The sequence below is a fragment of the Lissotriton helveticus genome, chromosome 5_1 (assembly GCF_964261635.1).
Source record: "Lissotriton helveticus chromosome 5_1, aLisHel1.1, whole genome shotgun sequence".
NCBI classification, from domain to species: Eukaryota; Metazoa; Chordata; class Amphibia; order Caudata; family Salamandridae; genus Lissotriton; species Lissotriton helveticus.
In genome coordinates this window covers 1,928,520,493-1,928,543,747 of record NC_136065.1, presented here as the reverse complement: position 1 = coordinate 1,928,543,747, position 23,255 = coordinate 1,928,520,493, and the positions used below count along the sequence as shown (strand labels likewise).

Sequence of the window (23,255 nt, the reverse complement as noted above, 5' to 3'; positions counted from 1 at the left end):
GTGGCAGTGTTGAGCTGAATCAACATGGCCTGATTAGGCTCCCCCTTCCCCACTCAGGAAGCCAACACTGACTCACTTGGAGTACAGAACCCGTTTACCAGTGGGTACCTGACTGTGCTCTGAGAGTGTGAAAACCTACACCATGCCCTTCACTGATTAAATGCATGATGTTGTGTCAGAACCCCTTTCAGACAGCCACGGATCAAGCAGGAGCTACTGGGCCCAGCCATGGATGCTGAGGCCTTTTAATTCTAATGTCCCTGGGCCCATCCTACAATGGATCCTGAGCAATTGGGCCACATGCTCATTCAGCACTTGACTCTCAGTAGTAGCGTGGGTCGAGCAGTTTACGTTTTTTTAAGGAGTAGGAGAGGTAGATACAGGGGGTGAACACAGGCGCACAACTCTAAATACACGAAGCAGCAATAAATAATTGTGCAGTCAAATACTTTTATAAAAACAGAAGTGTTTATTTTACAGCTATGAGCACAAAGGGAAACATGACATTCACAGACAATTTCCACAGTCAGGTAGGTTAGGGCTCGAGTGTTTCTTAGTTGGTTTCCTGAGTCCCACTCCCTCCTACACTCCCTCCTAGCTCTTGCGGTAACGGTTGATCCCCATTCACTATAGGCGACTTTCAGGTTAACCCCTATTAGTCAGAGTCTAGGGAGTCTGACTCGGTTTAAAAGTCAAAAGTGTTCAAGTGCTGAAGCACTATGTGGCAAGCAAGTTCCCCTGGGGCAGACTATCCCAAAATCAGTGTTATGTGCACCTGCGGCATCGGAGCGACCGGAGTCCGTAAGCGCACTTCCCCTGGGGCACTGGAGCTGCAGCTGCTGTCGCTGGTAAGTTCTTTGCTCATGGCCCAGGCGGGCTGCCTTCAATGGACCTCCGATTCCTCACACACGGTTGTGCAGTCACAGTGACTGGAGGCTCTTCATGGCTCCTTGAAGCTGGTTAAGTTCTTTGGTCCTTCCCACGGTGGGTGGGGTTGGTAGTGTCAAAGTCCTGACTCTGATCCTCTGTCACTGTGTAGGCCCATAGGAGTTACCACAGCAGTCTCTCTCCTCTGGTGATGAACCCGACCAGGTTACACTTCTTGCTTGGTCCCAGTGCCCCCCGCTGACATACGGGGTCACCGTCTCATGCTGCACACTGGCTGCGACCTGTTCGACACAGCAGGTTTCTTCAAAGCAGCCTTTCCTGGCACATGGGTTTGCCGGCTCACCACTGCACAAGGGTTATAGCTCACTCAGCGCTGCATCTCTTCATATCAGTCCAACCTGGCATACAAGGTTGCCTGCTTTGCACATGGGCTACAGCCCACTCTGTACAGCACTCTCCTCACACCTCGAAGAAGAAATGCATCCAACAGGATTCCCTTACTGGACCTTGCTGTCTCCAAAGCTCTTCTTTTCCTCACAGGGCACACTGTTCTTGGCAAGCAGGCAGGCGCTGGTGCTCCAGCCTCCAGGGCAGGTGCTCTTAATGTCCCCTCACTCAGCTGGGAGACTAGCAGGCCTTAACCCTCAGTCCTGGTCACAGGCAGATGTCTTGCAAAGCTTCTTCTCCTCGCACAGCCTGACTGGCTGCGGGACAGTTTTGGGGATCTTAAGCACCCCTTCTTATAGTCCATTTCCAGACTCCAAATGTAATTTAGAGTCTGAGTCTTTGAAGCTAATTTTGGGGGTCTGCTTCAATTTGAAGTGCTCATTCCTTTGACCTCTCTTTAATTTATTTTTATTTTATTTATTTGAGATTTTTATTGCGCAACAATTACCCTTGGGTGTCTCGGCGCATGTGGTTAATCAGATAAGGACCAAATACACACCGGCTTACTGGTCAAATAACCATGTCTTAAGAAGCTTACGGAAGCCTACCAAGTTGGGGGCGGTTTTAATGCTGAGAGGGATGGTGTTCCATAGCTTGGGTGCAGCTACCATGAAACGCCTATCTCCCCAAGTCACTGTTTTAGTTCGAGGGACTGGGAGCATGTATATATTTGCGGATCTGAGCTGTCTTTTTGGGGTGTACAGTTGGAAAGCCTCTCGTAGAAACCTAGGTCCTGTATTATGTATAGCTTTGTAGGCAATACATAATGCCTTGAATTTGATGCGGTTTTCCACTTTTAGCCAATGAAGCTGTCGAATTGCTATGGTTGTCGGATGGCGTCGGGGGATACCAAGCAAAATTCTGGCTGCCGCGTTCTGTATAGACTGAAGCTTCAGTAGGACTTGTTTTTGAGTATTCAGAAAGAGGGCATTCCCATAGTCCATTTTCGAAAATACCAAAGTTGTGATAAGGGTTTTCCCTGCTGATACTGGGAGATAGGGCATGAGTTTCCTTATTTTCTTCAAAACATAAAGGGCAGATGACACTACCTTATTTACGTGATGATTGAAAACCAGTTTACTGTCAAAAATGACTCCCAGGTTTCTGACCTTGGCAACAGGAACAGGCGGGGGGCCCATCTGGCTGGGCCACCAGATGGGTGACCATTCAGGGGATAGGTTGCCAAAGGTCATGACCTCGGTCTTATCTGAATTAAGTTTCAGACAATTTGTTGACATCCAGGCGCAAACGACCAGCATTGCTTCTTGAAATTTTGCTGCCACCACTGGACCATCTTTATGCACTGCCAGGACTAATTGGGTGTCGTCTGCGTAGGACGTCAGACGCAACCCATGATTTTTTATTATCCTCGCTAAGTCCGCTACATAGATATTAAACAGCGTCGGACTTAGCGAGGAGCCCTGGGGGACCCCACATGGGGTTGCGGAAACAGGAGAGTAAAAGTTGCCCAACCTTACTGTCTGCGTGCGATTGTTCAAAAAAGATGAGATAAGATCTCTTGCCACATCGACAATCCCTAGGGCTGTGACACGGTCGATCAAGATTGCATGATCGACCGTGTCAAAGGCCGCGGACAGGTCCAAGAGTATAAGGACTGCTGCTCCTCCTTGGTCCATGATGGATCTAATTTCATCAGATGCCTTTATAAGTGCAGTCTCGGTCCCATGGCCCTTTCTGAACCCAAACTGAGTATCGTCTAAGAGATTATGAGAGTCGACGAACTCCGAGAGCTGGTGGTTCATTAGGGCTTCACAGACTTTTGCTGGGAAAGGAAGACCCGCAATTGGTCTGTAATTGGCTGAGACTGCAGGGTCCAGAGATGGTTTTTTTAGCAGAGGTTTTATAACCGCATTCTTCCAGCCAGCTGGATATATGCCAGTTTGGAATATAGCATTGCATATATCCGTGAGAGGGGAAGAGATTGCCTCATTTATGGCGTTCATCACCATCGGGGGACATGGGTCGAGCGGAGAGCCTGCCTTGGTGATGGCAATGAGCCTGCTAACCTTGTCAATAGTGACTGGCTGAAAGGAGGGGAAGATGGCATATCCACTATGAGCTTGATGACTTGTCTCCCTGTTCTCTCCTCTAGTGTTTACGGTAAAGGAAGAGTAAATATCCGCAACCTTAGTGGAGAAGAACGTAGCCAAAGAGTCACATAAGGTTTGTGAGGGTTCAATCCCAGGTCCTGATGGGGGGTTGGACAAAGTGTTTACCACCGAAAACAGCTCTCTCGCTGAATTGTGAGAAGTCTCAATTTGAGTGGAGAAGAAAGCCTTTTTTTGCGTAGTGATGGCCTTTTTATAAATTGCCAGAGCATCTTTATAAGATTGCTTTGCTACAGGGCAATACTGCTTGCGCCACCGCCTCTCCAAGTTCCTACAATGTTGTCTATGTAGCCTAAGCTCCTCCGTAAACCATTTTGCAGAAGGGGAGGTTCTGTTAGAGAAAATAAATTTCTCCGGGGCCACCTGATTAGCCGCATTCTGGATCCAGTCTTGGAACTGGGCTGTTAATACATCCGGACTATTGGAACCTGTAAGTGGGGAGGAGGTCAGAATATCCATGAACCGCGGAATATCTGCGTTTTTCCATGGCCTAATTCCTATCCTATTTCTTGGTCTACATTGAGGGGGATTGGGGGTCCGTGATTTTATGGTGAAGATGATAGCTTTATGATCAGTCCATGCTAATGGCAGAACATCCACCATCATGATATCGGGGTTGTTAGTAAACAAACCATCCAGTGTATGTCCGGCTTGATGTGTTGGGCCCTTCACTAGTTGCTGCAGTCCCAAGATTTGTAAATCATCAATGAGCTGCGCAGTATCTTTGTTCTCCTGATCTTCTAGGGGAAAATTAAAATCACCCAGAATTAAATAGTCTGGGGATCCTATAATATGAACATTAAAATCAGAAAGAGTGGCTAAAAATTTGTTCCGTGTGCCTGGGGGTCTATACAGGAGAATCCCTTTAAGGGCTTGCTTGTGGTTGAGATTAATAGTGAATGTTGCAGATTCGCAATCTAGGCTCTGGATGAGGTCAAGTCTGGAGCGGTATGTATCCTTATAGATAATGGCTATACCGCCCCCTCTTCCAGTTGTTCTGTCCTGCCTTGCCACACTATACCCTTCCGGGATTGCCTGGCAAAAATCAGGGCCTGAGGCATCGTCCCCCCAGGTTTCCGTGACAAAAAGCATGTCTAAGTCCTGGTCGAGGATGCATTCCCTGATGTGTAGACTGTGGCACGGGAGGGAACGTACATTAATGAGTGCTGCCCGATATATAACTTTATGTGGCAATTCCGATCTGTTGCAGGGAGGTTTACCTGATATGCCAAATGTAACGTTCTGAGCAAGGCTAGGGCATGGCAGTTGGTAGGTGCACCCAGGGCAGATATCAGGGGTATAGTTTATGTTGGTGGAGAGGGGCCTGCGTTTACATCGCAGCAGTATGCAGAAAGCAGTATGTCACAGCGGGAGCGACCCCAAAGCTGATAGCACCACAACACAGGCCATTGGGAGTTGCTAGGAGTTCACGGGTTAACCCAGGACCTCAGCCCTATTCTTTATGATTCTCTTATAAGCTTCGTCCCCTTCCCAAGATGCACCCTGGCTCCTTCCTTGTGACCTCTGTCTGAATCAAGAGCAGCCTTTGAAGTGTACTGGGGAGCATGTCTTTCCCTCTTTCTTGTATGTTCCACACAGTTTACAGGTATGCAGCAATACACTAATCTGTCTGGAGGGATTCCTTTACCTCTTCTCCTCATGTTTCACCATGCATCCCTGGATCTCCCAAACTGGAACCTGGAGTTGGCCATGTACTGTAGCACTCACAGGCACACATACACCCACACCCAGCACATGCATATAACATACACGCACTGCACAGGACTACAACTTTCATGTATTGTACCACTCTCAGGTGTACTCACATTCAGCACATGCATATAACATGCATGCACTACACAGCACTTATTATCTCTGTAGTGTACCATTCACAGGCACACATACTCCAGCACATGCATACAACATGCACACGCTGCACAGCACTACATCTTTCATGTACTATGCCACTCATCAGCACGCATGCTCCCAGCACATGCATATAATATACATGCACGGCACCGTACTGCATTATCCCTGTATTGTACCATTCACAGGCACACATACGCCCAGTAGATGTACACCACTCTGACGTAGGGCAAGGGAGAGTTTAGCACACAACAGTGGAACCTTAAGTGAGTGAGCCTGTAAGCCTCACTCCACTGACATGGGTAAAAAGGACCTGTTCACTCTTACTGATCGCTACGACAATATGCTGCCACCACTGGACTCATGCTGCTTAACTCCTGCTTAACTCCTGGCAAAGGCAGTAAGCTCTCACCAAAATTAAGGTAGCGCTTCGAGCGTCCTTCCAGGTCCAACAATACCTCAATCCACAAGACAGGCCTACGTCATTGCACACACGTATGATCTGTGCTTGACTATGGCAACAAAAATCAGCATCAGGGATCCAGACATAAGTACAGTTGGGGCACTCAGGGCAGGGGTGCACATCCATTACCACTGGAAGACTTATACGTCCCAACATGTGGCATCCAGTCAGTCAGTCAGTTAGTCTTTATTCGATAATTCCAATCATGAAAGACACAGTACAACATAAAAGTGTCATCTAAAACAAGAAATACCGCCCTAAGAGCATACAATACACCCAGTCTTCTATGGCACTAATACAGACCCCCCCCCAGCTTGTGAAAGTCAGCCAGCCATGGTACCTATGACACAATTGGGTATCATGCCATACCGATGGATAAAGATGCCTTAGGCCTGCGTCATATACACCAGGCTCCATGAAAGGTGAAACGACATGGGACCAACATGACACAAGAAGAGGGTCTGATATGCGTTGCCTACCTGAAAAAAATATATTAATTACCTTTTGTTAGAGTTAAGCTTTCTATAGCCATAGTGCTTTAAAAGAAATAGTGATAGTTAAATTATTACAACCCCTCCTCAAGGGTGGTAAGCTTATATAAATGCTATTTATTTTGTGCAAATACTGGGAAAGATTAACACATCTGATGTTCTAACAGTGCATGCATATCTCCTAAACAGAGCCTGAACAAAGTGAAAAGCTGCCTTTCTTAAAATTAAGTTTGTGTGAAGTGCTAACAAGGTGTGAGCCTTTGTTTCCCCTCTGCTGCATTTGCATCAGGTGTGAGGCTCCCAGGGCCGGACTGGGACCCAAAATCGGCCCTGGCAAAGTGCTCGGCCGGCCCCCCAAACCCCCTGCCCCCCGGGGGTTGTGGGTGCCGCCGAGCTCTTTGCCAGGGCCGGTTTTCGTCCGACTTTGTTACAGGGTCGATTTTGCAAAAACGGCCCTGTAACAAAAACGGCCATCAGGGGCCCCAAACCGGCCCCCACCCGTGCGGAGCACCAGGGGATTGCCCAGTGCCCTCTACGGCCAGGACGACCCTGGAGGCTCCTGACTGCTGCTAGACAGGAGACTCCAACAAAAGGAGGCTTGATGACTCCTGAGACTCGGCGTTTGTTAAGGGTCAGCAGGATTCAGAAATAAGAGAGCCCAGTCTCGCCTGAACGTTGTTGAAAGCAGACAACAATGTGCAAGCGCTGCTGAATGTGTCCCGGTGTTTGGAAATTACACCCGGATGAATTCAGCATATTTTTCAGTGGGGCTCAACTTCTTGGCAGGGTGGACTGCATCCACCCTATGAAAGAAGTGGGGGGACGCCGTCTACTCGCGTGGGCCCCCGACTCGTGCCCTGAATCTAAGAGCCAGAACAGACTCCAAATATTTATATAGATTCGCACTAAGGAAGGAATTTATAGCAGTTGAGTTGAGCAGTGTCCTGGGAAAAAGAGCTTTAGACACGTAGCTGCCCCCTGCAGCGTGAGTTAAAGGATTAGAGGAGAACTCAGTGGTCCAGCAGCCCCGATGAGGGTCAGTCCGGCGACCCATCCACCAGCTCATGCGTACCCAGAGGAACTCACCTATCTCATTCGGGATATGCACTGGCCAGAAGAAACTGTGAGTACAATGAGAGTTGCAGGCTCCAGTCGAGCTGCGTAACTTTATTGATGTGAACACAACCTTAGTAATGAGAGAGGTGTGAGGCACAAGATTAAAATGCAAGCCTGAGACAGAATTTGGAAGGCAGCGAGTAACGCACCAGGATGCACGAGGAATATAGTAAGGTTATGGGAAAACGATTAGCAGAAGATAATCTTTATCTTTTTCTGTATTTCGGATGATTGATACATCCAGGAGTACGAGTAACAACCTGTGTGTGCTATTACAAAGCCAGCCAGCATTCAGGTGACTTCATGGTTTGTTTGGTGCTGCAGATTTTTAATTAAAGCCTTTTTCCAGACTTGGAATAATACCAGCGGATTCCCTCAAGTCAAGTGGGCACTGCATTTTGTTCACGCACACCCCTTGGTTTTCTCTGTTTGGACTCTTGTCTTAAAACTTCCGTGGTTTGAGAGTGGGTATCGCACAGCCCTTGAATTACCACAAAGACTTGAGGAGTAGGCACTGCCATGATGGCTTCCGGCAGAGGTAAATTGTTGGATGTGGATTCGTACGATCCGAGTTTAGTACCAGCTTCTTTAACTGGCAAAACTTGTACATTTTGAGCTCTCTTCAGTTCCCTGTCTCTTGATTCGCTGGTGTGCCAACATTAGATAGGGATTATGCACGAGCGTTGCCCCACTAGTGAAATTCGAGCACAAAGAAGAAAAATAAAATGACGATAAAACTATTTTATTATCATTATTATCAGTGCTTTAAATGGGCCGTACTGAGTACCGGCACTTTTTCATTTTCTACTGTTGAGTACCGGCACTTTTTACAGAATGAAGAGAGTACCGGTACGCATGGGGACCTGACTTTAACCCAGGCAGCGCTCCCTTCATCCCTCAAATGATACCACGGCAGTATTGCATGGAATTAATCGTAGGAGCTCTTGTCACCAGGACTACTTTGGAAGTCATCAGAGCAGGGGTGTGTCTGTAGAGTGATTAGCTTATCCATTGATCTTTCACAGTGGGGCTGAGAGGGGGATGTAAAATGTAATGGGTGGTGGTGGGACTCACTGTTCAGGACAGAACAAAAGAACACTTGCTAATGCTTTTACCATCGCCACGCATCTGAATTGCCTTCTTGCATGTGTAAATAAGAAGGGATCTTGTTACAAAACTTGCTGATCCCTATTTTATCGCCCTTGGACATATTGTAAATCCAATGAAAAATGCAGAGATTGGCACTTGGTTCCTCAGTACAGACGTTGTCAGCTCTGGCCATAAAGCCACGTCTGTCAGTTTGCAAATGTTCCAGGAGAGGCTCGCGTACTGGACAGATGGCTCAGTGGGACAAATTGTGACTTTTCTTTTTGTGACCAGTGTCCTTCTTTGTGGACCGATCTATGAATGGGTCTGTTTGTAAATAGAAACTTGTAGTGGGTCGCAAACTGACCTGCTAATTGACTATTAATTAGGCAGGTCGGAATTCCGACCCATTGATATATGATAAAGTCACAGGGATTGTGGCCTGTACGGGTCTGAATCTATGTAACTGCTTGCAAGAAATCAATACTTTTTTTAAGCATTCCTATTTCCGTAAAGGCATTTTTTTTTTAAAGTTTCAATTTTTGTAAAAAATTCCCTTGGACCACTGCCTCTTCCCACTGAAGCTTGTACCTCAATTTGCAAAGGGAAAGGGGTGCAAAGGGAACACTTTGCCTTTAGAGAATGAGTTACCACCCCAACGTGAGAGTTGATAACTTACCAGTGGTTTACAACCGGAATTCCGGTCACAAACTATTGATGTATTGGGATCTGAATAACAATTTTGTTGGGACACCCACGACATACCCCTTCCAAATTGTGATTTGGTATGCATTTGTAAACCCACTTTAGTACTTGATAAATCTATACCGACTCTTCAGATCGGTTCAGTACATTCAAAATAACTTTTTTAGTGGTCTCAAACAGGCCGAGGTTGAGGATCGTAGCGTTTGTGACCTGGCCCTAAATTTCATGTTAATGTTAGTCTAGGAAACCCAGTATTTACTGCTGCAAATCTAGAAAATGTGCTACTAGTAATAATTATGTACTTGAGGAAACTAAGGACAAAGTGCAGAAAAATATCGAATCATTCTCTTGGGAAGTCCTTTATCTAGCTGATATTTAGGATGTCTTGTGCTATTTGAATTGTGCTTCCATGGAAACTCACGGGAGTTCGAGGTGGTATATAATTTGAATAGTAAAATAACTACGGTTTTGCACATACCACCTTAGCAGAACTGGCGAAAAAATAGCTTCCTTTGGAAATTGACAAAATCAGATGGTATTGCCCAACTCAAGAGTTCTCATTGCATTAGGGGCCTGATCTAGAGTTTGACGGATGGGTTACTCTGTCACAAAAGTGAATCATGGCCCTTGTAATTAGGTAGACGGGCTAGCCGCCAAGTTTAATACTGAGTACCAGTCTGCCAACTCTAAATCAGGCTCTTAGTCTTGACAGTTCAAAAACGGAATTGGCCTGGATGAGATCTGAGCCAGCGAAATATAGGTTTCACATATATATTTTTACAGCTGGTACATTACCCCACTGGACTATTTTACAGGCTGTAACAGCCCGATTCTCTCCTGGAGTGACATGATTTTCTGGTAAGGTCATTGATCAGTAGTTTCTATAAAAAACACCAAGTCATTATTGCTTAAGCATAGCTTTGATGTTTTGCTATGTATATTTGTGAAAGATCACTTAAAAACAAATGTCGTTCATAATATGAGATTATAATAGCAGAGAGTTTATTTGGCCTTACCTTGTAGACTGGGCCAGGTAAGTCTGATAGAATCAGGTAGGCTCCTGGAAACAATGGTGCTCAAGGGATGGTCTTTTATACTCTTTTGGGCTTTCTTTATCAGCAGGACACGATACAAATTATCATGTCCAAACCGTTCACAGTAATTATTAGCGGCGTCATTAGCCATTAACCCACCAGGCTGTGGGAGGCATATCCCTTTGTGCACATGAAGGGTAATTGACCTTTCTGTATCACACAATTACGATCTGATAAGAGTCATAAGTAAATTGTGATCAGATGCAAACGACCTGTCAAAGTAGAATTCAGATTAATTTCTCCAGTTAAGTGGATATTATCAGGAGTGGCCTGGACATTGGGCCTTCTGATTTTCAACAAGGTGCGCTATTCCATATGGCTATATTTTTCTGCTCATTGAAATGCAGCTTAATTTGGTGAGCTACTTTCAGAATACATTAGTCACTGATTTATTGGTTTATAGATGAGAAATGTTTCTGTACACTGGTTTACCAACTCCCACCCCATTACCCTATGTACTCTCCTCCAGACTCTCTTTATCATTAGGATGTGTAGAATACACGTATTTCCTCATGCCTTATTACACGAAACTTCATGAAAAATACACAGAATTATATGAGAATAGGCAAGATTTGCACTGTAGTTTAGCTTTGTATGCAAAGATGCAACGTGTGCAAAAAAAGTGCTAAACCGCACATAATCGGGATAGCAGCTGCTTACATTCTGCTTATTCTCATTGCTCCTGCGTTAGGATTCTTCCCAAAACTGTGGCCTGATTACACGACCTGGCATAATTGTGTCATTACGGACATTTCTCGTAAATAACGTAACGTGAAATCCACGCAAGTCTGGAAATTATGTAAGATTATTCCAGTGTAGCAAAAATGTTGGCAGGGTCTACTCATCACTTACTGATAATAAATTATAACCGCAACAGTATTATTTCAGACCACATTATTAAACCCTGTAGTCTTTTTTTTCATTATACATTCATGAGGTTTATTTTCTTAACATGTTGTAACATGTTGTAGACCATAAACCAAATGCCTTTCCTTAGTATGCTACGAATGTTCCTGTGAACCTTGACCCTCAGGTGCCGGAAACCTTAATGAATGTGTACTCTCTTAAATCATTTATTTCTCGGTGGATCGTTGATTCTGCCACGTCAATTATTCTCTTTGGTGATAGCTTGTCTGTTTTCTTCAATACCAAATTCCATGCCTTTCACTCTCTGTAAATATATATTGTGCAGTATTGTAATTGCATTTATAGTACTAACTGTCCCTGATGAGGCGCTGAAGCGCATTATGATGGGTAGCAAGCTACTCCACAACCCCAAGTTTGTGGTTAATCCAGTGGTATTTAGTTATTGTTGTTTATTGGGATTAGGTTTAGTTCTCACGAAACTGTTTCATGTATTTTCTTCATTTTAGGTGTGATGATTAGAATGAGGGAGTTAGATATTGTTTGGTTGTAAAGAATAGTTACACTGAAGAAGAGCGTGTGATCCATCTTCCCAATTTGAATAGATCATTCTGTTAGGTATTTAATACAGACGCATGTGTGGTATGTTTGTAGATGAATCTGGTTTTCCTCTGACATTAGTTAGGATATGTGTGAAAAGGGATTGTGATGATTTGGTTCTCCAATCGAGGTACTGAAGGGGCTCTCCAGTCTGTAGGCTTAGAGGTCAGAATTTATGATGACACTCTTTTTTGTGAACTAAAGCATATAGATCCTCTGATGAATCACATTGAGATTAGCATGGTCTTAACCCTTCATCTGAACTGCAAATTATTCTCAGTTGCTCTAATGATTAGAGCAACTAGGGAATTCCCTCCCTAATAAGATTAGAGTCTAATCTTATTAGGGAGGGAATTCCCTAGTTTGACTGCTTGAACTGAGAAATGGGGCTTCAGCATTGAAAGTGTTTATTGAAGATGGAACAGTACAAAAAAAACAGCAGACCACATTACCTCCACAACAAAATACAACACAACTAATATACATACATTTTCTTGTCACACATTACCACCTCTCACAAATCTGCCTTCATAATAAAGTGGTAATGTGTGTTTGCACCAAGAACCACCTTAATTATTTCATTTATTTATTTATTTCAATTTTTTAAAAAGCTCACACTAAGCTTTAGAGCACCAGATAACTTTACAGAGCACAGCAAACAATGGTATAAGTACTAAAGTGTAAACACAGAAGAAGTCTTTAACATGTGAAGACCTCAGTTCATTGTTCATATCGCAATCTCACAGGCATTAAGAGGTGTTCCTTTTTGATTATATCAAGAAAGTGTAGCCACCACCAATGCAGCCAGCTGAATACCTGCAGGATATGTCTTAGTCTTAGAGGAGAGAGAGGGAGAAGTCCCTCCAACCATTTTCAGTTTGTTGTGACTAGCCATTCTTCAACTGGCGCTAAAGTTGAGTTGAAAGAAAGAAGAAGGAACTCTATCTTTTGGGTTGGTTTTGCTTAAGATGATTATATGTCATCCCCGCTTGTATTTTGTCAGGAATTATAGATAGTCAAGAGATGGCCGCTCTAGGAGAGACCCTCATGTAAGTTGAGTGCCAAATGCAAATTGATGATCGTATATGTCGGAGTTCTTAAGGAGATTACTCAGTGGTTCTGCCTGGTTGTACATTGCCAGAGCTAGAAACAAATCCTTGGGCACTCCTATGGAGATTTTAAGATTTTGAGAATGCATAATGTACTTTAATCACTTCTGAGAGGTTTCAAGGTATGATTTCAACAACTCTAGGGCCTTTGCTTTTTGACTAATTTGTGGTGTGGACAAGGATATTGTGAATGACATTATCGAATGCTTCAGAAATAAGAAAGCGTGACTCTATTGTCCATGATTTTCAATACATCATTAGGCGTTTGCAGAAGGGCAGTCTCGGTGGTCCACCATTCCATAGCCCCTGATTGAAACTGATCAAGCAGATTGTTGCACTTTACAAATTGATTAAGGTGTGTGTTGACACAGCTCTAGGGATTTTTGGATAAGAATTGGAGATTTAAGATCGGGCAGTAATTGTTGAGGTTGGGAGGACCATCAGATCTTTTTTTTCAGGTGGGAAGAGGCTTGTCCTATTTGTAGACAGTCGAGGAAAATGCTTTGTTGAAGGCAGAGGCTAATAATGTTAGACCAGTGGGGCTCAATGGTATTTTGCATTTCTTTGGCTAGATTAGCAGACAGTGAATCAAGAAAGTGGCTGGAGGGGGTTATCTTGGAGATGGCATTTCTAAGTTCCGACTCTAAAGTTGGTCAGAGTGGAGCTCTTGATGATGGTTTGCACAGGCAGGGAAGCTTCAACATTTTTGATTTCGGGAACAAATAACTGTGCAAAATTCTTCAAATGTTTTTCAGTTCTGATGGATTTTGGTTGGTATTAGGCTTTAATGCTGTTTTGACTATTTCAAAATTCTTTTTTGGTCTTTTTTCTGCTGAATTTTTAAGGAGACTTAATTGCCAGAGCTCTTGCTTCAAAGACATGTTTTTTGTAGAATTGCCTTGTGTTACGAAGGAGTTGAAGGTTTTCCCTGAAAGTATTTTGACACCATGACTTTTTGAATAGTCTGAGGTGTCTCCTTTATTCATTGAGTTCCTTCGTATACCATTAGTGCACTCTTCTTCTCTTACACCAGTTCATCCATGATCGTAGTTACTGAATAATTGAAATGTGTAATTGCTGTGTTTACATCCTGCTGTTCAAAGGGGTTCGGAAGGCTAGTTGTTAGGCACGCTTCCAGGTCACCATTGTGGATGTGTTTAGTATCGCTTATCCAGATTTTTGGTTGGTCCAGTGTTCTGGATGTGGAGAAAGTGAGGTCAAAGGAGATTTGGAGGAGCTTAGACCAGTTAGCTGCAACTGTGCCTATAACTAAGACTAAGGAAACAGGAACAGGAGTAAACCCGTTAACCCAGCTGAGACCGGGTAAGCGATGCAACAAAAGGACAATGTCTCAACTGGTAAATCATGTAAGGGGACAGTTGAATACTAGTATCAATCACATAGCACAGGAAAGGAGCAAGGGAGATCAAGGCGAGGTAGAAGGGTTGTTATTTGCATATAGCAGCACAGAATACAACTAAATTGCAGTAACCATAAAACCAGATGTGCACTGGGAGTGTTGTGGTTGGTGAACGGTGCAGTGACACATGTGATTAGGCAACAACATGGGGCGGCAAAAAAACAATAAACAGTGAGGGTCAAACAAAAGTATTTACAATCACAAACATAGTTCCATTATTTGTGAATGACCCTTTGGTTTCCGCAATTGGCGTTGTAGAGTTGACGGCGTTTCAACCTCTTTAGCTTGAGGTCATCATCAGGACAATGGTTAAACGATTCAAAAAGTGCTCCGGTGACACTATGAGGGGATGGAGGAAGTATCCAGAGCGTGGGCTCACTGGTTTGTAAGCGCGGTGCGGTGTCACTGGGAACTGCGGTCCGGTTGCTAGGAGCATTCGCTAAAGGTGGCTCTTGCGTCTGGGGACTCAGGCGTGCGAGGGATTTTTGCAGCGCTGGAGTGTCGCTATTGAAGGCTCAGGGGTGTACGATCTGGCTGTAGCTCACTATCGGTGCAGTCCTGTACAGCGGCCGGGATAAGTCCGGTGGCGAGGGGCTGTGGGAGCGAGTAAAGCATCTAAGACTAGGCATTTCTTCACTATAATCTACCTTACCAGTACAATAATGTTTTGTTATCCGACTGCCTCAAAACCTTACTGTTCTAATCCGTCTCTTTTCTGTGGCTGGCAGTAGTAATCCTACAGCGCGGAGATAGCCCTTGGGGGGTAATTCTGGCGCTTTACAAATAAATAAATTAAATTAAATCAAACCTCTGACACCTGACTCTTTTCTCTGTATGTAAATTTGCAATCCTTTAATTTCCATTTCCTCAGTTTTTAGTTTTTTTTATTTCTCAAAAACCTTTATTGAATAAAACTGCGCAGCACAGTTCCAAGATTCCACAATTGCGAGGGATTAAGCACGGTGATACAATACAGCACAGCAGAGGCTACCTCGAGCTTGTGACACTTGGGGACAATGTCAAGGAGAGATGTCGTGCAACAGTTTAGAAAGTGAAGAGTACAGCCGTAAGAGGCACCATGAGTAGAGGAGGGAGCCGGAAGGAGCAGAGGGGAGCGAGAGCGGAACCATTCCCTCTTATTTCTGCAAACATGTAATATTTAACCCTCATCCATTCTAGTATCCATACACTAGTGCCCTAATTATTTGCACTGTTTATAAACATATTATTCTTATTCTTCACACCTATGACACTTTGTAAACATGTGATTTTGGATTCTGAATGTTTGCACTACCTGTTGTGCCAGTCCCTCACTGAAAATGCAGCCGAACTAAATGTAGTTGGATTGGCACAGCAGTGTGCAAGTTCAGAATAGCTGATCTTGTTGCAACAAAAAATGTAAGTGGCCTAAATGTGGTCCTACGTTGTGGCTCCCTGTATGCTGCCTTCTTATAGATATAGAAAGATATATTATCAAATAGGAAATAAAAGAGAACTTTGACACCGAAACCTCACCTAAATGTACTTATACTGATAACCTCAAACGGGAAGCTGTACATTTAAAAAAAAATATTTCTAAAAAAAAAAAGGGAACATCGAAAAAAGTGTGTGGCTAAACAGGAGTGAACACTTTATTTTGGCCACTGGAAGGTGAAAAGATTAGGGGCCAGATGTAGGTAATTCTATTTTACCGACTCATAAATACCGAATTTTACCGATTCGGTATTTATGAATCGGTAAAATAGAAGTACCGAGATGTAGGTAAATCCAGATGTGGATTTACCGAATCTTTAAAAGTCGGTATTTACCGATTCGGTAAATACCGACCGGTAATGCCCCATTCATTCCTATGGGCATAGGAATGAATAGGGCATTACCGGTCGGTATTTACCGAATCGGTAAATACCGATTTTGACAAGGGTGCAGGGGGTGTCACTTTGACACCCTCTAGCACCCCCAAAAAAGGTTCGGGGGCCATGTGGCAGGCATACCTGCCCTAAGGGCAGGTCTGCCTGTCATATGGCACAGGTGTGCATGCACACATGTGCATGCACACCTGAATCGGTATTTTACCATCAAATTGAATTTGATGGTAAAATACCGATTTTGTAGGGCTTGTGGGACTCAGAAGAGTCCCACCTACATCTCAATTTTACCGATTCTGTAAAAATACCGGTCGGTAAATTTACCGACCGGTATATTTACCGAATCGGTAAAATTACCGAAATGGCCTGTTTCCTGCCCTCTACATCTCAAAAGCCAAATACCGGTCGGTAACGGCCGAATTCGGCCGTTACCGACCGGTATTTGGCTACCTACATCTGGCCCTAGGCTCGGGAATAGTATTGTTCTCTCCAGAAGTGCTCAACAAAAAAGGTCATAGGGACCACTACAAAACGTTGTAAAGTTGTAGTTTGTGGAGAAGCGTGGCTCAATGGTTAGAGTGCAGACCCGGATGCAGAATACTGGCTCGGGACCAGGGTTCAATTCCCGCCTTGGTGGGTCTTGGGCTCAATTTCCTCGGACCTGATCATTCTCGCCTCGGTGCCTATTCTAATCATGGGTCCCACTCTGCAACTCTGGGCAATAGCTTCCTTAATCTCCACAACGACCCCGACAGCGCTGGGATGCCTTGCTTCACCTTGGGGGTGCCCAGGAGTGGACATTTCACAGGGAAAAGCCAGGAAGGGTTCCACAGCGGTATGCGTACAGCGCCAGGACACCCCAGTTGGGGTATAAGTGCGCTTTACAAGTACAAATTTCATTTCAAGTTGGCTACATGTCAAGTCAAATAAGCTTTATTCGATAACACATAGAGTTTCATAAAAGCACATCGTTAAAAAACAGGTCACTAAAATAAGAAAATAAAAACACAATGGATAAAAACAAGCTACAAATTTTCTCCCCGAGCACTCACAACCAAATCACTAAAAAGTACACCAGTCCAGTATATTCCAATTCTCTTATCGTAGGAAGACACTCTCAATTCCAATTAATCCACTGTAATCCAGATTTCCATTTGGACTTTATTCATCCACTGTAATCTTGACACCGTGGTGACAAGAAACAGTCAAAAAAGGAAGGAATTGAGTATTTAGAGGGAATATATTCACCTGTCCTACGTTCAAAATAAACTCCTCAAATATTCCTTGATAAAATAAGCCAGGATAACAATCCTGTAATCATAATACACTCATATTACTCTGTGAGAAATCACTCCCCTCCAACTTCACCCAGTAAATGCAAATTCTTTAAAACAACAATTATGATTATAAGTAAATACTGTATACGTGTTATCTAAATACTCAATTCCTTCCTTTTTTGACTGTTTCTTGTCACCACGTTTCTATTTATAGCACCAATATTAAATATTCTGTACTATGGTGGTGGCTTTCTATGCTTTACAACACGACTCCTTAAATAGGTGACTAGTACCTGGTTTGTTTTTCTTGAGGATTCTACTCTTTCACGGGATTCTAGTGAGATTTGATTGTTTTTTTTGTACGATATTATGTTGTTAGTGGTTTATATTGTATAACCCTCTAGTAATATGTATGTATATTATATGTTTTGGGTTACAGCCCTGAGGAAGTCAATGTTTATTATATAACATGACGAAACATGTTGGCTGCAGTCTCAAGATTACAGTGGATGAAAAAAGTCTAACTGGAAATCTGGATTCTATAGCAGGACCGGAGGCTTCAGATTATGCCTTCTTTCTACGCTTTATTTTTCACAGCGGTACAAAAGAGGGGTGGTGATGGATGGAGCATCCGAACTAATCAAACACTCATACCCAGTCAAAAGATCTGGGTTTAATCCATCACCGTTCTTTAGCCCACTCTGCCACCCCAGTTCAGACATGGCTATATGCAAATCAGTCTGACCCTGTGCCTCATGGGAACAGTCCAGCCCGAAATGCCAAGCCATGCCTTCCCTGGACCGGAAACAAGCTTCTGAGGACCGGTTTCTGGCATTACAGCCGTCTTCAGCCCGGCTTGCTTGAATCCAGTGGCAAAGTGAGCAAGGGACGCACGTCTGAGCATACCCTGCCACACTTATGGCGGCCAAAAGCGGTACAAAAGGGGGTGGTGATGGACGGAGCATCCGAACCAATCAAGCACTCACACCCAGTCAAAAGATCTGGGTTTAATCCATACCCTTTTGTATCGCTTTGTTCGCCCTAAGTTGGCAGGGTATACTCAGACGTGAGTCCCTTGCTCACTTTGCCACTGGATTCAAGATAGCCTGGCTGATGAGGATTATGAATCCGAAACCGGTCCCAGGATGCTTGTTTCCGGTCCAGGGAAGACATGGCTTGGCAGTTCGGGCTGGACTGTTCCCGTGAGGCACAGGGTCAGACTGATTTGCATATGGCCATGTCTGAACTGGGGTGGCGGAGTGAGCTAAAGAATGGTGATGGATTAAACCCAGATCAGTTGACTGGGGGTGAGTGTTTGATTTGCTCAAACGCTCCGTCCATCATCCCCTTTTGTATCGCTTTATTTTTCACAGCAGCAAGAAAAAACATATATAAACTACTTTACCCATGAACACTTGGGAAACAGAAAAGTCAAACACGAGCCCTTTAACAGTGTCTATGCTCTGGCAGCTCGCATCATGCCCTGCTGCCACTTCCTCTTCCTCTTTCTTCGCTGCTCAGCAGCAAGTTAAGTCGTTTTTCTTATCTCTCCTGGGTTTTTGGGGTCTGTCAGTTTAGCGTTTTGTCTCTGTGCCAGGCGCTGGTTTGTTTTTCCATATTACAGATTCCCTAACGATCGCGGGACGCTTTTGCGCTCCTCACGCGATGCTAGTAGCCCAGTAGTGCGCGGTGTGGTGATCTCGCCGCTAGGGGGCAGTGTTCCTTCTGGATGCCGGCGCGCTGTGGGACGCTTTTTTTAAGCGTTTTTTAGCACGTTTGCTCAGACGGTAACCTTTGCCCTGGCCACCTGGTTTTGACACCCCGAGGGGTCGCAAATTAGGTTTTCCCTTATTGTAAAAAGACGCCCTGTGTGGGTTAAATTTGGCATTTGACACCCTGTGGGGTCGTAATTGCGCCGGTGTTTTGGCGCTGGGGAGCGCTTTACCGGGTGGCACCCCAGGATCTTGAGGGCTGCAGCGTCCCCGGGGCTAGCCCCTTAATCGTGTGCCTTGGGCCACGCATATACCTGGGACCTCCCAGACCCACATAGTACCGGTTTGGGTCCAGTCCATTTCCTGTGCCGTACCTCTCTGGCCTGTTGAGCCCAATTTACCTTGTTATGCAGGGGGAGTCAGGCCAGTATGCAGAGGAAGACCCTCTTAATTACGTCCCTTGGGATGATGACTTCTACCAGGCGGTTGACGACTCTATAGGGCGGTGGACCAAGCAATGGTACCCATAGAACAACGTCTCTTGGCGCGTCTGGATGAGGCATACGCTCAGCTTGTGTCCCTTATTCCCGCGAGCTTGTGTCCCTTATTCCCGCGCCTCCCCCGGCCTCGGGCCCTGACCCGTCACCGCCACCCCCTCCCCCTAAGAAACCTTGTACGGAGGGGGTTGACCCTACGGCTTTTGCGAAGGTGAAGAGTGCGTTTATGGCGGTTGAGGCGTCCCAACCACTTTCAGACATCCACGCGGAGGTGCCGCCACCTACTCCTCGTACTATGTCCCCGGAGCCACAGCAAGATGATGATTCTCCGGACTCGGAGGAGGAAGCATGTTCGTCCAGGTCTTGGCTCCCGTCTCAACCTTCCTCCTCCGCTGGCCCTTCAGACATGTTGGACCCGGACGACATTGTCCATCCCAGGTCCTCAGAATGGGTTCCGGGCGATAAGGTGGCCAAGTATGTGGCGAATCGCCTCAGGAAACCGGTGAATAAGGATGCCCGTAGCCGCCTTAGGTCGGAGTGCCCCCGGCCTTCCTTAGAGGGTAAGGTAGCCATGACTCCGGATATTGATCCAAAGATGGCGACCTTCCTGGCCAAATTGTCAAGGACCCCCGGAAGGGTATAGACAGTTCCTGGCGTACGTGCCAGGATAAGTTGCTCGATGCAGTGGGCCCCATGACTAAGATTCTAGACATGGCAGAGGAGGCCAAGGTGTCCGGGGACCTTATCTCCCCGGAGGTTCTATCAAATTGGGCGCAGCGCGCCATCATCTTTCTTGGCAATGCAAACTGTGCCCTCTCTACTGAGAGAAGGAGGTCACTATTAATTAAAGTTGATCCTAAGTTAGGTGACCTCGCCTCGTCTGAGGCTGGCACGGTGGCCCAGGGGGGTCTGTTTGGAGACCCATTTATTAAGGAGCTTGGTAAATTTGTAGCCACTTTCACCTCCTTGGACCGGGCTCAATCCAATATTAAAAAGGTTTTCGCCCCTCGTGTTTTTGACAGGGCCGGACGAGGCAGGGGCCGCTCGTTCGGTCGGGGCAACAGCTCAGACAGAGGACAAGGCTCCGGACGCGGGCAGTTTCAAGACAATGCCCGTTTCAACAATTTCTATCCCACGAGAGGACAGAGGTTCCGAGGACGTGGTGGTCAGAGAGGCCAACATCAAGGCGGTGGACGAGGTGAGTGTGCTATCATCTGCGAGTTTGCGAGTAGGGGGGCGCCTAGCGCAGTTTTTCCCAGCGTGGACCTCACTTACCAGCGGTGCCTGGGTGCTGCAGACGGTTCAGGGCTTCCAGTTGGAGTTCCATGGCCGTCCGTGTCAGCTTCAGCTTCCTCGCCCCATTACCTTTTCGCAGTGCGATGCAGCTTTAGTGAGCGAAGAGGTCGCTGCCCTCCTCCACAAAGGGGCGATTTGTTGCGCGTGCGAACACCCGGGCGGTTTCCTAAGCAACCTCTTCTTGGTCGACAAGGTTGACGGGGGCCGTCGCCCGGTGATCAATTTAAAAGATTTCAACGAATGGCTTGTGTACCGCCATTTCAAGATGGAGGGAATTCACCTTCTGCGGGATGTGTTGCGCCCGTCCGATTGGATGGTCAGGCTCGACTTAAAAGACGCTTACTTAGCGGTCCCGATTTTCCCTCCTCACCGTCGTTTTCTCCAGTTCAAGTGGAATGGTCAAGTCTACGAGTTCACCACGCTGTCTTTCGTGCTATCCTCAGCGCCATGGTGCTTCACAAAGGTGTTGCGTCCGGCGGTGGAGGCCTTACGGGCTCGGGGTGTCAGAATGTTAGTGTATTTGGACGACATGCTTTTCATGGATCAGTGCCCGAGACATGTGCTGTCTCAATTACAGTCCGCGGTCGACCTGCTTCAAGGTTTGGGTTTCATTATCAACGAGAAGAAGTCTCTTCAGGTTCCCGTCCAGTGTGCGACCTTTCTCGGTTTCAACATAGACTCGGTGTCTTCAACCTTGAGTCTTCCCGCCAGAAAGATGGCGAAGATCAGGCACGAAATCCGCAAGACCCTGGCGAAGCCGTTGATATCATTACAGCACCTGGCACGGTTGGTGGGCCTGTTGTCGTCTTCGATTCAGGCCATCTTTCCCGGCCCCCTCCACTATCGGTCCATGCAACGCTTGAAGACGTATCATCTCAGGAAAGGGCTGACGTACTCTCAACTGATTCCGTTGTCGGACGACGTGAGGGACGAAATGCGATGGTGGCTCACGCACATGGAGGCCTGGAATGGCCGTGCGATTTTTGGCTCTGCCCCGGACATCGTGATAGAGTCGGACGCCAGTCGGTCAGGCTGGGGAGCCAGATGCGGAGATTTCTCCACAGGAGGCGCCTGGTCCGCTTTCGAGCAATCTTTGCATATCAACTGTTTGGAGTTACTGGCGGGCTCCTTTGCAAACCAGTGTTGGACCAAGGACAGGGTGCAGTCCTGCGTCCTTCTCAGGATGGACAACGTGTCGGCGGTCCGATATATCAACCATCTGGGGGGGCACCAGATCCAAGATGCTTGCGGACCTTGCGAGAGACTTTTGGCACTTCTGCCTGGACCATCAAGTGTCGGTCACGGCAGAGTATTTGACGGGGCGACAGAACGAGGTGGCCGATTGGCACTCCCGGCACCTCTTGGATGCCAGCGTATGGAAACGGAATCCTCTGCTGTTCGCCAGGCTGTTGGACCGGATGGGTCCCTTCTCAGTGGACCTCTTTGCGTCTCGCCTGACCATCAACTCCCGAGGTATTTCAGTTGGCGCCCGACCCGTCGGCGGAGGCGACAGATGCGTTCCTCCAGGACTGGTCGGGCGAGCAGGGGTATGCGTTTCCCCCATTTTCAATGATAACGCGCGTGTCGGCGTTGCTGCGTTGCCAGTCGGCGCAAGTGGTGATGATTACACCATGGTGGAGGTCACAAGTTTGGTTTCCAGTTCTTCTGGAACTTTCTTGGGATTTTCCAATCCTACTCCCCCACTCTCCTCACATTCTCCTCAATTCGGACGGAGCTCCCCACCGGTTAGTCCAGGAGGGTACGCTGAGGCTGATAGCCTGGAGGCTCTCCGGCGTCGTTGGACGCTCCCGGGCCTTTCGGGAAAAGCAGAGGACTTGCTTTCCAAGGCCTGGGCGGATGGCACATCCAAGCGTTATCGATCTGCTTGGCATAGATGGAGTCGCTGGTGTGTGCGACGGGATTTCGATCCCGTGGGGGCAGCTGTAGTCCACGTCCTCAACTTCTTGGCCGAACTGGCGCAGGAGGGACTGGCCTACCGGTCGATCAATACCTTCAGATCTGCGATTTCAGCGGGGCACGACTTGGTGCAGGGTTCTCCGATTGGAGAGCACCCTTTGATTTGTAGGCTCTTGAGAGGAATTCGCCTCTCACTGCCGCCAGAACCTCGGTACTCCACCCTGTGGGACGTGAACAGGGTGTTGAATTTGTTCCTTTCTTGGCAACCGAACAGGTTCCTGTCTCGTAAGGAATTGACTGCTAAGTTGGCGATGTTGTTTTTTTGTTGTTTTTTTTATTTTTTATTTTGCAGAGTTTTATATAGCGCGAACTAGACCCGAACCGAATCAGGTATCAGAGCGCTTTTTTTTTTT

The 23,255-nt window shown here is 46.2% G+C and overlaps 1 protein-coding gene across 2 annotated transcripts in view; it reads left to right on the top strand.

Moving 5' to 3' along the window:
- The window catches only part of IGF2BP1 (insulin like growth factor 2 mRNA binding protein 1), a 1,614,238-nt gene that overhangs the window by 306,143 nt on the left and 1,284,840 nt on the right, over positions 1–23,255 (top strand). The window lies entirely within an intron of this gene.